The following is an 11,638-nucleotide window of genomic DNA, read 5'->3' as shown; positions in this document are numbered from 1 at the left end:
CTCTTGGAGGAGGTGTGATTTCCATAGGACTTTGAAGATGGGAAGAATGGTGGTCTGCCCGAGGGGGAGGGAATTCCAAGGTAGAGGGATGCCTTCAGTGAGGTGTTGGTGTTGCTTGCCGGTTTAGTTTCATTAGATTCATTCATTTAATTGATTTGATTGCCTGCTTAATGTGTGCCGAGCCCGGTACTAAGCACTTGGGAGAGTACAGTACAAGAATAAACAGACGCATTCCCTTCCCACAATGACCTTACAGTCTAGAGGTGGGGAGGCAGATATTAATGTAAATAAATAAATTACAGATATGTGCTTAAGTGCTGTGGGGCTGGGAGCAGGGAAGAACAGAGGGAGCGAGTGAGGGTGAAGCAGAAGGGAGTGGGAGAAAAGGAAAGGGTGGTTTAGTCAGGGAAGGCCTCTTGGAGGAGATGTGCCTTCAATAAGGCTTTAAAATAAGAAACTTCAGACATGTTCTCGTGCCTCTGAAAAGAACAAGGATTCCTCAGGGAGTCGATGCTCTAAACATGGGTTTAACATTCTTTTATTCTAGTAGTCAGTGGAGCCATTTTGGAGGGGAGATAAAAACAAGTAGAGAGCTCTGTGGAGGACAAGTCAGGATTTTGCTTATTATGGTACTTGTTAAGCACTAACTATACATCAGACACCGTACTAAGTGCCAGAGCAGATACAAGATAATCAGGTTGGACTTAGTCCCTGTCCCACATGGGGCTCACAGTCTAAATGGAAGGGAGGAATTATAATCTCCACTTTGCAGATGAGGTAACTGAAGCACAGAGAAGTTAAGTGACTCGTCCAAGATCACACAGCAGGCAAATGGCACGGCTGGGTTCTTAACCAAGTTTCTCCGACTCCCAGGCCCATGCTCTTTCCACTAGACCACACTGCTTTCCTGTCAGAACTTACCCAGTGCACTGAAGAACATGAAGCAGGATGACCTAATGGAAAAAGCATGGGTCTGGAATTCGGGGAACCTTAGCTCTGCCACTTGCTTGCTCTGTGACTTTGGACAAGTCACTTAACTGCGCTGTGTTTCAGTTACCTCAGTTGTAAAATGGAGATTCAGTTGCTGTTCTCCCTCCTACTTAGACTGTGAGCCCTTTCTGGGACAGGAAACTAGCTGGATCTGATTATCTTCTATCTACCTCAGTGCTTAGAACAGTAATTGACACCTACTAAGTGCTTAACAAATACCATAAAAATGCCATTAAAATGAAAAGGATCTAAAGTCTCCTCTAGGTGATCTGTGTTTTACTCTTTCTAGAAATCATTTAGGTTTTGTTGGAATATAATTATCCTGGGTTAATTCACAAAAATGACAACAATTTTGAAGGTGAAGAAAACAGTTCCCCCTACCCTTGAGCCTGAGGTCTGGACAAACGTGGGCTCATAGGTTTCTCCCTGGATGTTACTTTTGATAAACTGTGTCTACCCCAGCGCTTAGAACAGTGCTCTGCACATAGTAAGCGCTTAACAAATACCAACATTATTATTATTATTATTATAAGCTCATTGTGGGCAGGGAATTGTCTATTAACTTAGTAAATGGCTCTGCGCACAGTAAGTGCTCAACAAAAACCACTGATACTGATAACACAAGAAGAGGGATCTGGGAATTATGTTGGCTTCAATGAGGTGGGAGGGCAGAGGGTGGAAAGGAGAGTTAAAGTTGGTTTTCCTTTTATAAAGCACTGAAGCCCTGACTCGACTCTACCAGTTCTCAGAGCAGGGTGAGAAAGACTAGGGTCAAGACCCCATCCTATCAGATTTGCTGCTTGGTCTTTGAGATAAAACTAAAACTTCTAATGAAAAACAGTCACCCAGGTGTTCCTTCCCTTTCTCATACCTGTATCTCCACATCACCCTTATTTTCCTAAGCAAGTTGCCTTATCGCCGATAGAAACAGCAGACTAGGGAGAAAGGGGAGAAAATAGATCCAAGGAAGTCGTGACAGAGCTCGCCTTCATGGCCTCGCTTCAGGGTCAGTCTGAGGCCTAGTAAACTGGTCATTTTGCTGTTTCTACTAGAGGAAGTTCCCCTAACCCCCATCAGATGGATAATAATTATGGTACTTATTAAGCACTTACTATGTGCCAAGACTGTATTAAGTGCTGAAATATACATAATAATTAGGTTGAAACCAGTTCCTGTCCCCCAGGGGGCTCACAATCTAATCAGTAAGGAGAATGGGAATTTAGTCCCCATTTTCCAGATGAGGAAACATGAGGCCCAGAGAAGTTAAGTGATTTGCCCAAGATCACACAGCAGACAAGAGGCGGAGCTGGGATTAGAAACCAGGTCCGCCGACTTCCAGATCCATGCTCCTTCCACTAGGCCACGCTGCTGGATTATTTTCTTGCTCCCTTCTCCTGCCTGTTTTCCATAGATTTTGCAACTGCTTTCTGCTTCTTAGACACTGAATCACACCCGTTCTTCCCTCTTCCCCGCATGATGAAAACGTGGTGTGTCTTCCCCGCTAGCTGGGAATGTCAAGGCAAGCTGAATACTGTGGTCTTTTGCCTTAACAGCACATAAGCTGCAATTCACTCTTTCCAGGGAATTATCCTAGATTTATTCACCACAAAGCAACAGACCATAACAACTTAGTAATTTTAGGGCCTAAGGAAAAAATGTTACAAGATGTTCAAAATTTTGGTTTGGAATAATTGAGAGTTGTTTATTTCCTTGTGCGGCTGATTACGTTGTCATGTGCCACAGTTATCAAGCTGGTTTGTCCCACGCAGCTGCAGTCTACTTTGCTGGGAAACAAAGTGGATGTTTTAACCACTTGAGAGTTGCTTTTCACTCAACTGTATGCATGCAGTCTCCTGAGAACCAAGTACACCTTCAGACCTGTCATTGGCAGGGACTGAAGTACTGATATTTTAGAGGGACAGGAGCATGGCAATGATTCTAATTCAATTAGAAGCAGCACAGCCTAATGGAAAAAGCAAGGACGTAGGAGTCAGAGGATCGGGGTTCTAATCCTGGCTCTGCCAATTGCTTTCTGGTTGACCTTGGGCAAGTCACAACTTTTCCGTGCTTTAGTTCCCCTGTTTTCCTTCCTATTTAGACTGTGAGCCCCATGTGGGGCAAGGACCGTGTCCAACTTCATCTGTATCTACACCAGAGCTTAGAACAGTGTTTGACACACAATAAATGTTTAGCAAATACCATATTTATATATATAAAACCTCACATGGGCTGGGCTAGTGGCTGTGGCGTGGTCTAGTGGATGGAACTTGGCCCCGGGAGTCAGAAGGACTTATAATAATGATGGTATTTGTTAAGCGCTTACTATGTGACATGCACTGTTCTAAGCGCTGAGGTAGATACAAGGTTATCAGGTTGTCCCACGTGGGGCTCGCAGTCTCAATCCACATTTTACAGATGGGGTAACTGAAGCCCGGTGAAGTGGCTTGCCCAAGGTCACACAGCAGAAAAGTGGCAGAGGTGGGATTAGAACCCACGACCTCCGACTCCCAATCCTGTGCTCTTTCCACCAAGCCACGCCGCTTCTCGTAGACTTGGGTTTTAATATCGGCTCCACCGCTTACCTGCCGTGCGACCTTGGGCGAGTCGATTCACTTCTTTGGGCCTCAGTTATCTCATCTGTAAAATGGGGATGGAGACTGTGAGCCCCTTAGGGGACAGGGACTGTATTCCACCTGATGAATTTATAGCTACACTAATGCTTAGTACAGTCCCTGGCACATAGAAAGCCCTTAACAAATACCGTTCCAAAAAAAAAAGAGGATAGACTTGGTAAAGCACTTATTACAACGGTTGCTCCGTGGTAAGCCCTTAACATATACTGTAGTAATTATTATTATAAGCCCTTAACATATACTGTAGTAATTATTATTACTGAGGCGCCTGTATGAAGAGTTTCAATTCTCTAGATCAGGGGTTCTCCCTTTCCTTTGCTTGGTCTAATGTCAATCTGACCTCTATATACAGAGAGGCAGCGTGGTTCAGTGGAAAGAGCCTGGTCTTGGGAGTCAGAGGTCATGGGTTCGAATCCCGGCTCTGCCACTTGTCAGCTGGGTGACTGTGGGCAAGTCACTTTACTTCTCTGTGCCTCAGTGACCTCATCTTTAAAATGGGAATGAAGACTGTGAGCCCCACGTGGGACAAGCTGATTACCCTCTATCTACCCCAGCGCTTAGAACAGTGCTCTGCACAAAGGAAGTGCTTAACAAATACCAACGTTATTATTATTATTACTTCCCCTAAGAATCTGGGGTGTCTGCGAAACCTAGTGTCCCAGTCTGAAATGGGGGAATAAAACTTTTAAAGATTAAAAAAAGATGAAAAGGAATTCTCACGGCGCTACCCTGAAGTTACACTCAGGAACAGTGTTTTTTGTTATTAGGCAGAGAAGGGGAGGAGGGGGAGATGAAGAGGTGGGGAGAATGCAAACCGAGGCAGGAACCAAAAAAACAAACCAAAGAAAGCACTTTGTCATCAACTCTAGATATGTAATTTTCCATGTGACAGCAATAATCGTTTGTACCTGGCACAGCCTTTAGAATACCAAGCGCTTCCTTTCTGCACCTGAAAATAATCTTTCTAATGATAAGTTGGTCCCCAAATGTGTTTCTCAAGAGGAGAAATTATTCATATTCACATTTACTTCAGGGCTTTCATGAGGGAAAGAGATAATAGATTTCCTTGTCTCTCTAGACAGCTGAGGCTTCCCAGAAAGGGAACCTCCATGCCTTCCTCGAAAAGGCACAGGATCTAAAAACAAAACTCTGGACCTGAAAGGTTTAAGCCCATCTCCCATGAGATTGGAAGCCCCTCTAGGCTAGGGATCACTCACTCTCCATTCTGGAATGAAGCTCGTTGTTGACAGGGAATGCGTCTGTTTATTGTTGTATTGTACTCTCTCAAGCACTTAGACAATGTTTTGTACACAGTAAGTGCTCAATAAATACGATTGAGTGCTCAATAAATACGACTGACTGACTGACATGGGCTTACAAAAAAGGTTCTGGCCTCATTAGGCCCTCGATAAATACCTTGGATTATTGCTTTGATTGATTTCTCCAAAGTGCTTCCTGAAAAGTTGCAGCTCAGGATGGCAGTATGGCCTAGTGGAAGGATTACAGGCCAGGGGTTCTGAGGACCTAGGTTCTAATCCTGACTCCTCTCCTTGCTTTCTGCGTTACCTAGGGCGAGTTGCTTAACTTCTCTGCGCCTCAGTTTCCTCATCTGTAAAATGGGGATTAAGTACTTGTTCTTCCACCTAATTAGACTGGGAGCCTCATGTGGGATAAGAACCGTTCTGACCTGATGATGTTGAATCTACCCCAGTGCTGAGCAAGTATAAACACTTAACGAATAGTGTTGCTAAATAATAATGATGATAATTATGGTATTAAAATGCTTACTATGTGCCAGGCACTGTACTTGAATGAATTAATCCTCTAGGGAGAGCAAGGTGTGCTATTTCTTACTTACCTCCTCCTCTCTTTCTTCCTCCATTCAGACTGGGAAGCGTTTGGGAGGACTGACCTATTCTGAAAGATAGCCGGACCTTGGAGAGTTGTGCTATCGCAATTAGAGTCCCTTCTAAGAGTCACAACCAGACTCTAGACCGTGCCAAATCTCCCTCGTTCCAGGTCTCTTGAGGATCTAACGGACTAACCCACTGCGTGGAAATGTTCCCTTAGAAATAGGGGCCAGGTTTCCGATTTACTCCTTCAGGTACATACCCGGCCAAACCATACAGTGATGACTGGGTTTTACGTTCAACCTTCTGTGTGTCTTCATTCCCTAAAATTAAAATTCCTAAACTCCCATAAACTGAAACCGAATGAGGAATTTGCCCAATAGGTTCAGTGACACGTTTGAGAGTGCCTCAGGGAAATGATTTTAAAGGGCCACCCACCCCCGCCCCTCATTTTTCAAGACAGCAATAAACCCCACAGTTTGACATCTAATTTGGGGCTGACAAACTTGGAGAACTCTTTCTGCCCCGCAATCAGGAGTTTCTTCATGTAAGAGCTTATGAGTCTCACATGCTGCTTGCATTTTCTGAATCCCCCGTGAATCGAACCTGCCAAGTTTTCCACTGCACTAATGCAAGCATGAGATTGGCTTAGGTTGCACGGGCCTCTGGGAGCTGTCTTAAGAAACGTAACTGCAGCCCCATATTTACTACTGGCTTCTAATAATACAATGTAAACTGTTCAGATGCAATTGTGCATCTCATTATGTCATCAAAATCAAATAAATGTTCATTCTCAGATTAATATGATAACCCGAGCAACTGTTGAGAGGCTATAAATTGGGTTAGGAATATTTTGACACTCACTCAGTTTTCCCTATTTCCCTCAGTGCTGCTGCATCAATATTTTCAATTTCACATGCATAAGCAAAATAAATATAATCCCAAAGTAGGTATATGTATGTTTTGGCACTTCACCTATAGAAACGCATATGTGTTGGAAAGACGTAAATGATGAGAGGCTGAGGATAGGCAGGAAAAGGAAAGTGAACAGCAAAAAGGAATAGAAGAGAGGAAATCAAGAGAAAAGTCATCAGAGAAGGAAGTAGAGGTTTTAGCTTAGAGAAGTCATCTGGGAAGACTAGTTTATGGAAGCAGTCCATTGATCCTGAGCTGATTATCTGATCTGTGGAAGATTCAAATCTTTACTTCACCTGTTTTCCATTTGGTCTGCCAGGCTTTCTGCTGTTTCATCAGCACCCACATCAAATTGTAGGTAGGGTTGGGCAGGGGGAGATATGTTCATCTTGCGATTTGGTAACACCTCTGATAAGAATTTGGGTGGGAGAGGAAGAAGAAACTGTGGGATGATAAGGTTTTGGGGGTCTGGGGGGGAGTTAGGCATGAATTTTGCTTCCAAACCTACAGCCGCCTGTCAACAACAATAGCCTAAATGATGGAGAGGTAATTGCATAAAAAGATGTTTGAGTCCACCTTTATAATTTCTACGGCCCTTTTAAGCACTTATTGTGTGTCAAACACTCTTCTGGCTTAGGCACGAGTTAATTAGGTTGGACACAGCCCCTGTCCCACATGGGGCTCACAGTCTAAGAAAGAGAAAGAACAGATATTCAATCCCCATTTTATAGTTGAGGAAACCGAAGCACAGAGAAGTGAAGTGACTTGCCCAAGGTCGCACAGCAAGCAACTGACAGTCCCGATTAGAACCCAGGTCCTCTGATTCCCAGGCTCCTGCTCTTTCCACTAGGCCATGCTGCTTCTCTACTAGCCTATCGTGACGGGAGAACTGCAGAGCTTACGAAATCTGACCTGCTCCGGCAGAAACTGTCATCAGAAAATCCTCAGTCCAACCCAACCCAGGGCCTAAAGGCAGCTCCCAATCCTGAGAGGATTAGACTGAGAAACGGGTCTGGATAAGCATCTGATGACTAGGGCTCCATCCATAAGGATTTTCATAATTGGAAACTTCTCCAGGCAATGGAAAGTGTAGCGCAAGGACTGGAAAGAAGAGCTATCAGAACAGATAATAAAATCCCTCCCAACAGTTCCACCTTGCTATGGGCTCACTTCCCATCTTGTTTCACCTGGCTTCGTTATGTCATCAGCCAGTTGGAAAGTGTCTGCTGATCTTGCCATGTTTAATTCAAGATGGCTGACTGGCCATAATTCTCCAAATTGTTAATTGGCAGTATGATAGTCCTTGTATTTGAAGGGACAGGGTCAGCCAGGAGAAGAATGGTAACCTACCTTTTGGATGTAGCAGCATGGTTTAGGGGTTAGAGCACGGGCCTGGGAGTCAGAAGGTCCTGGGTTCTAATCCTGACCCTGCCACTTGTCTGCTGAGTGGCCTTGGGCAAATCACTTCACTTTTCTGTCCCTCAGTTACCTCATCTGTAAAATGAGGATTGAGATTTTGAGGTCTGCGTGGGACAAGAGTCTGTCCAACCTAATTTGCTTGCGTCCTCCTCGGCACTTAGTACAGTGCCTGACACCTAGTAAATCCTTAATGAATGCCACAATTATTATCACATCGGATCCAGATTCTGCTCATAAATAACAAAAACGATGGCGTTTGTTAAGCATCTCCTATGTTCCAAACAGTGTACTGAGCTCTGTGGTAGATGCATGATCTTCAGGTTGGATTCATACTCGGACGGCCATGGGCCAGTCAGTCTAAGCAGCAGTGGGTACCGATATTGAATCTCCTTTTATTTTCGTTTTAGAGAAGCAGCATGGCTCAGCGTGGGAGTCAGAGGTCATAGGTTCTAATCCCGGCCCAGCCGCTTGTCAGCTGTGTGACTTTGGGCAAGTCACTGAACTTCTCTGTGCCTGAGTTACCTCATCTGTAAAATGGGGATTAAGACTGCGAGCCCCACGTGGGACAACCTGAACACCGTGTATCCCCAACAATGCTTCGTACATAGTAAGCGCTTAAATACCATCATTATTATTAGTATTATTGATGAGGCAACCAAGGCACAGAGAAGTTAAGTGAGCTGCACCAGGTCACACAGCAAGTAACAAAGTCAGGACTAGAACCCAGGTCCTCCGACTCCCAGGCCGGTGCTCTTTCCTCTAGGCCATGCTCCTTCCCGGATTCCCCCTTCACTCACTCCTCCTGGATTCCAGTGAAGGTGGGAGCCAGAGGGTGGCACCCTTGTAGCAAAATGTCCCAAGGTAGGCTGCCATCCCCTCTCAATTTAGTCAGCAGCTAATTTACAAAGAATCTTATATTTTGGGGGGGAAAAATAAATAACTGCAGGGAAGAAAATGTCAATCCATTTCTTTGGTTTGAACCTGCAAGAATTAATGGTAAATGGCTGATCTCTAAGCTTGCAGTTTTTGAGCCCATAAAAGCTGTTTATTTCACCCTATAAAAGAACATTTGAACTTATATAGCTATTTAAGTTTAAATGCTATCAGGGAAAAAAAGAAGCTCGAATCAGTAATCCAAAGCTGTAACACAATCTCACCCCGCTGCGGAGCTTGCATAGAAATTCCCTTCAATAGGGATTTTTCTCTTTGCATACAAACCTCAACCTACAGGAAGTGTACAGTATATATTTCCGACATTAGCAGTAATTGCAACAAAGCTTACAGACTACATCATTCCTGGGATATTCTTGGGGAACTGCAGTTACAGAAGATGCTAGTGTTGGAAAAAAAAGCAACAACAGAGGCCCGGAATTGTTGACAGGAGTTTATAGATCTCTGTACTGCCTTTTCTCTTTCAAATTGTGAATTTCTTAAATCACTCTGGATAATGGTTTTTTGTGCAGGGTCCATCTAGGTTTTTATGCATCTTGGAATGAGCTCTTCAAACTCTTTGGCAACTCGATGGAGGGCTTTCTGGGTACAATGCTCAGCACGCACATCTTAACGAGAAAACAGGAAGATATGTAAACTACGAGCTTGATCTTCACTGGAGCCAAGGAGAGTCGACTCCTCTCTGGATATAAACTGCTTCACCAGGATCTCTTTCCAAGTTCCTGCTTAAAGAGCTTGTCTGGGAGCAAATGATGCCTGGGGAGATTGGAGGGGGAAAAAAAAAGTTCAAACCAAAAAGAAGCCAGGGTATTAGAGAGGTAGATACCAAACATTCTATTTAGTTGCCATTGTTTTTGCGAGATGTTCTTCCCCTCGACTCTATTTATTGCCACTGTTCTTGTCTGTCCGTCTCCCCCGATTAGACCGTAAGCCCGTCAAAGGGCAGGGACCGTCTCTATCTGTTGCCGACTTGTTCATTCCAAGCGCTTAGTACAATGCTCTGCACATAGTAAGCGCTCAATAAATACTATTGAATGAATGAATGAATGAATGAACAAGGAAGCGTGAAACCTAACATGTAGCTAGTCATCAGGCTGAGAAAGAGCGGCAAAGGTTCCATCAAGCATCAATCCATTATCAGTAAGTGCTCACTAAATAGCATTGATTAATCAATCAATATTATTTACAAAGTGACTACTGTGTGCACACCCAAGGACTGTCTTATGCCGTCGAGTCGTCTCTGACCCATAGCGACGCTATAGACACATCTCTCTCAGAACACCCCACCTCCAACATCAATCAATCCCAGTAGCATATCCACGGAGTTTTCTTGGTCAAAATCTGGAAGTGGTTTATCATTGCCTCCTTCCGCGCAGTAAACTTGAGCCTCCACCCTCGACTCTCTCCCATGCCGCTGATTCCCAGTACAGGTGAGCGAGCTCAGACTTAAAGCAGATTGCCTTCCCCTCACTAGTCCCTGCCCAAGCTAGGAATGGAATGGGTCGGCCTCTGCTCGACTCTCCCTCCCATAGTCAAGACTGGTAGAGTACTGGAAACTCTCCAGGTGCGAGTCTGAGAGGGCCCAAGAACTTAGGAGAGAATAATAGAATTAGTCTACATGACCCCTGCCCTTTGGAGCTAACAATTAAGATGGGGAGATGAATGCTTCAATAAATGATGGATAGGAGGAAGAAATAGAGTAAAAAAAAAATGTACATAAGGGCTGTGGGAATTTCTGAGTACATAAGAGTATAGGTGGCCCATAAGTGCTGAAGTGACAGATGGCAGAATATAAATAGGGAATCCGAGCAAAGGTCTTGGAGGAGATGCGATCGCAGAAGGGCTTTCAAAAAGGGGAAAAGCCACAAGGCGTAAGATCGAAAAAACAAAACTCGAGGACGTGAAGAGTCCAGTTGATTTAAGCCTGACTCCCGTTAGACTGTAAGTCTCTTGAGGCCAGAGATCACATATTCTCCCAAGGAGAGTGAAGGGGGAGGGAGTTCCAGGCCAGAGAGAGGGAGAGAAGAAAACGAGACACAATGGATGACTTCAGCTTGAGAGGAAAGAAGAGTTCGAGCTGGTGTATAATGGGAGACGAGAGTGGAGAAGGTCCAACAGAAGAGAGGATCGAGTGCCATATAGCCAATTGCCAGGAGTTTCTACCAAATCCAGAGAGGAATTGGCAACCATTAAAAGTTTCTGAAGAGTTAGGAGATGGGGACAAAATTATATTTTAGAAAAATTATCAAGGCAGCAAAGTGAATTAAGGGCTGGAAAGAGGAGCAACTGGAGGCAATCAATTGCATTTATTGTGAGCTTACTGTGTCCAGGGAACTGTGCTAAGTGCTTGGGAGAGTAAAATATAACAGACATGTAAGTTTATTGTGGGCTAGAACTGTGTCTCTTCTGTTGTTATATTAAACTCTTCTGAGTGCTTAGTAAGGTGTTCTGGAGGCAGTGAGAACTCAGTAAATGCAATTCATTGATAGTTCGTCCCCCCAGGGAGGTCAGTGAAGAGGAATCGAGCGATCACAAGTATCTGGAACAATGTGGTTTCCATTTAATGATAATAATTATGGAATTTGTTAAGGGCTTACTATGTGTAACGCACTGTTCTAAACACTGGCGTAGTACAGGGTAATCAGGTTGTCCCACTTGAGGCTCACGCTTTTAATCCCCATTTTACAGATGAGTTAACTGAGGCGCAGAGAAGTTAAGTGCCCAAGGTCACACAGGAGACGAGTGGCGGAGGCGGAATTAGAAGCCACATCCTCTGACTCCCAAGCCCGTGTTCCTTCCACTAAGCCACCCTGCTCGGATGGAGAGGAAAGGGCAGATTCTGGAGATGTGGCGGAGAAAAAAATCAACGAGGGAAGAGAT

General features: G+C 44.4%; 1 non-coding gene across 1 annotated transcript; it reads right to left on the bottom strand.

Moving 5' to 3' along the window:
• Positions 1-10,202: 10,202 nt before the first annotated feature.
• Positions 10,203-10,340, bottom strand: LOC114814020. Its single transcript, XR_003761763.1, has one exon. It is a non-coding gene; the product is annotated as a small nucleolar RNA SNORA7 (small nucleolar RNA).
• Between the last annotated feature and the right edge of the window lie 1,298 nt (positions 10,341-11,638).

Source organism: Ornithorhynchus anatinus, chromosome 8 (genome assembly GCF_004115215.2).
Source record: "Ornithorhynchus anatinus isolate Pmale09 chromosome 8, mOrnAna1.pri.v4, whole genome shotgun sequence".
NCBI classification, from domain to species: domain Eukaryota; kingdom Metazoa; phylum Chordata; class Mammalia; order Monotremata; family Ornithorhynchidae; genus Ornithorhynchus; species Ornithorhynchus anatinus.
The sequence above is the reverse complement of the archived record's forward strand: the minus strand, read 5'-3'. Positions and strand labels throughout refer to the sequence as shown.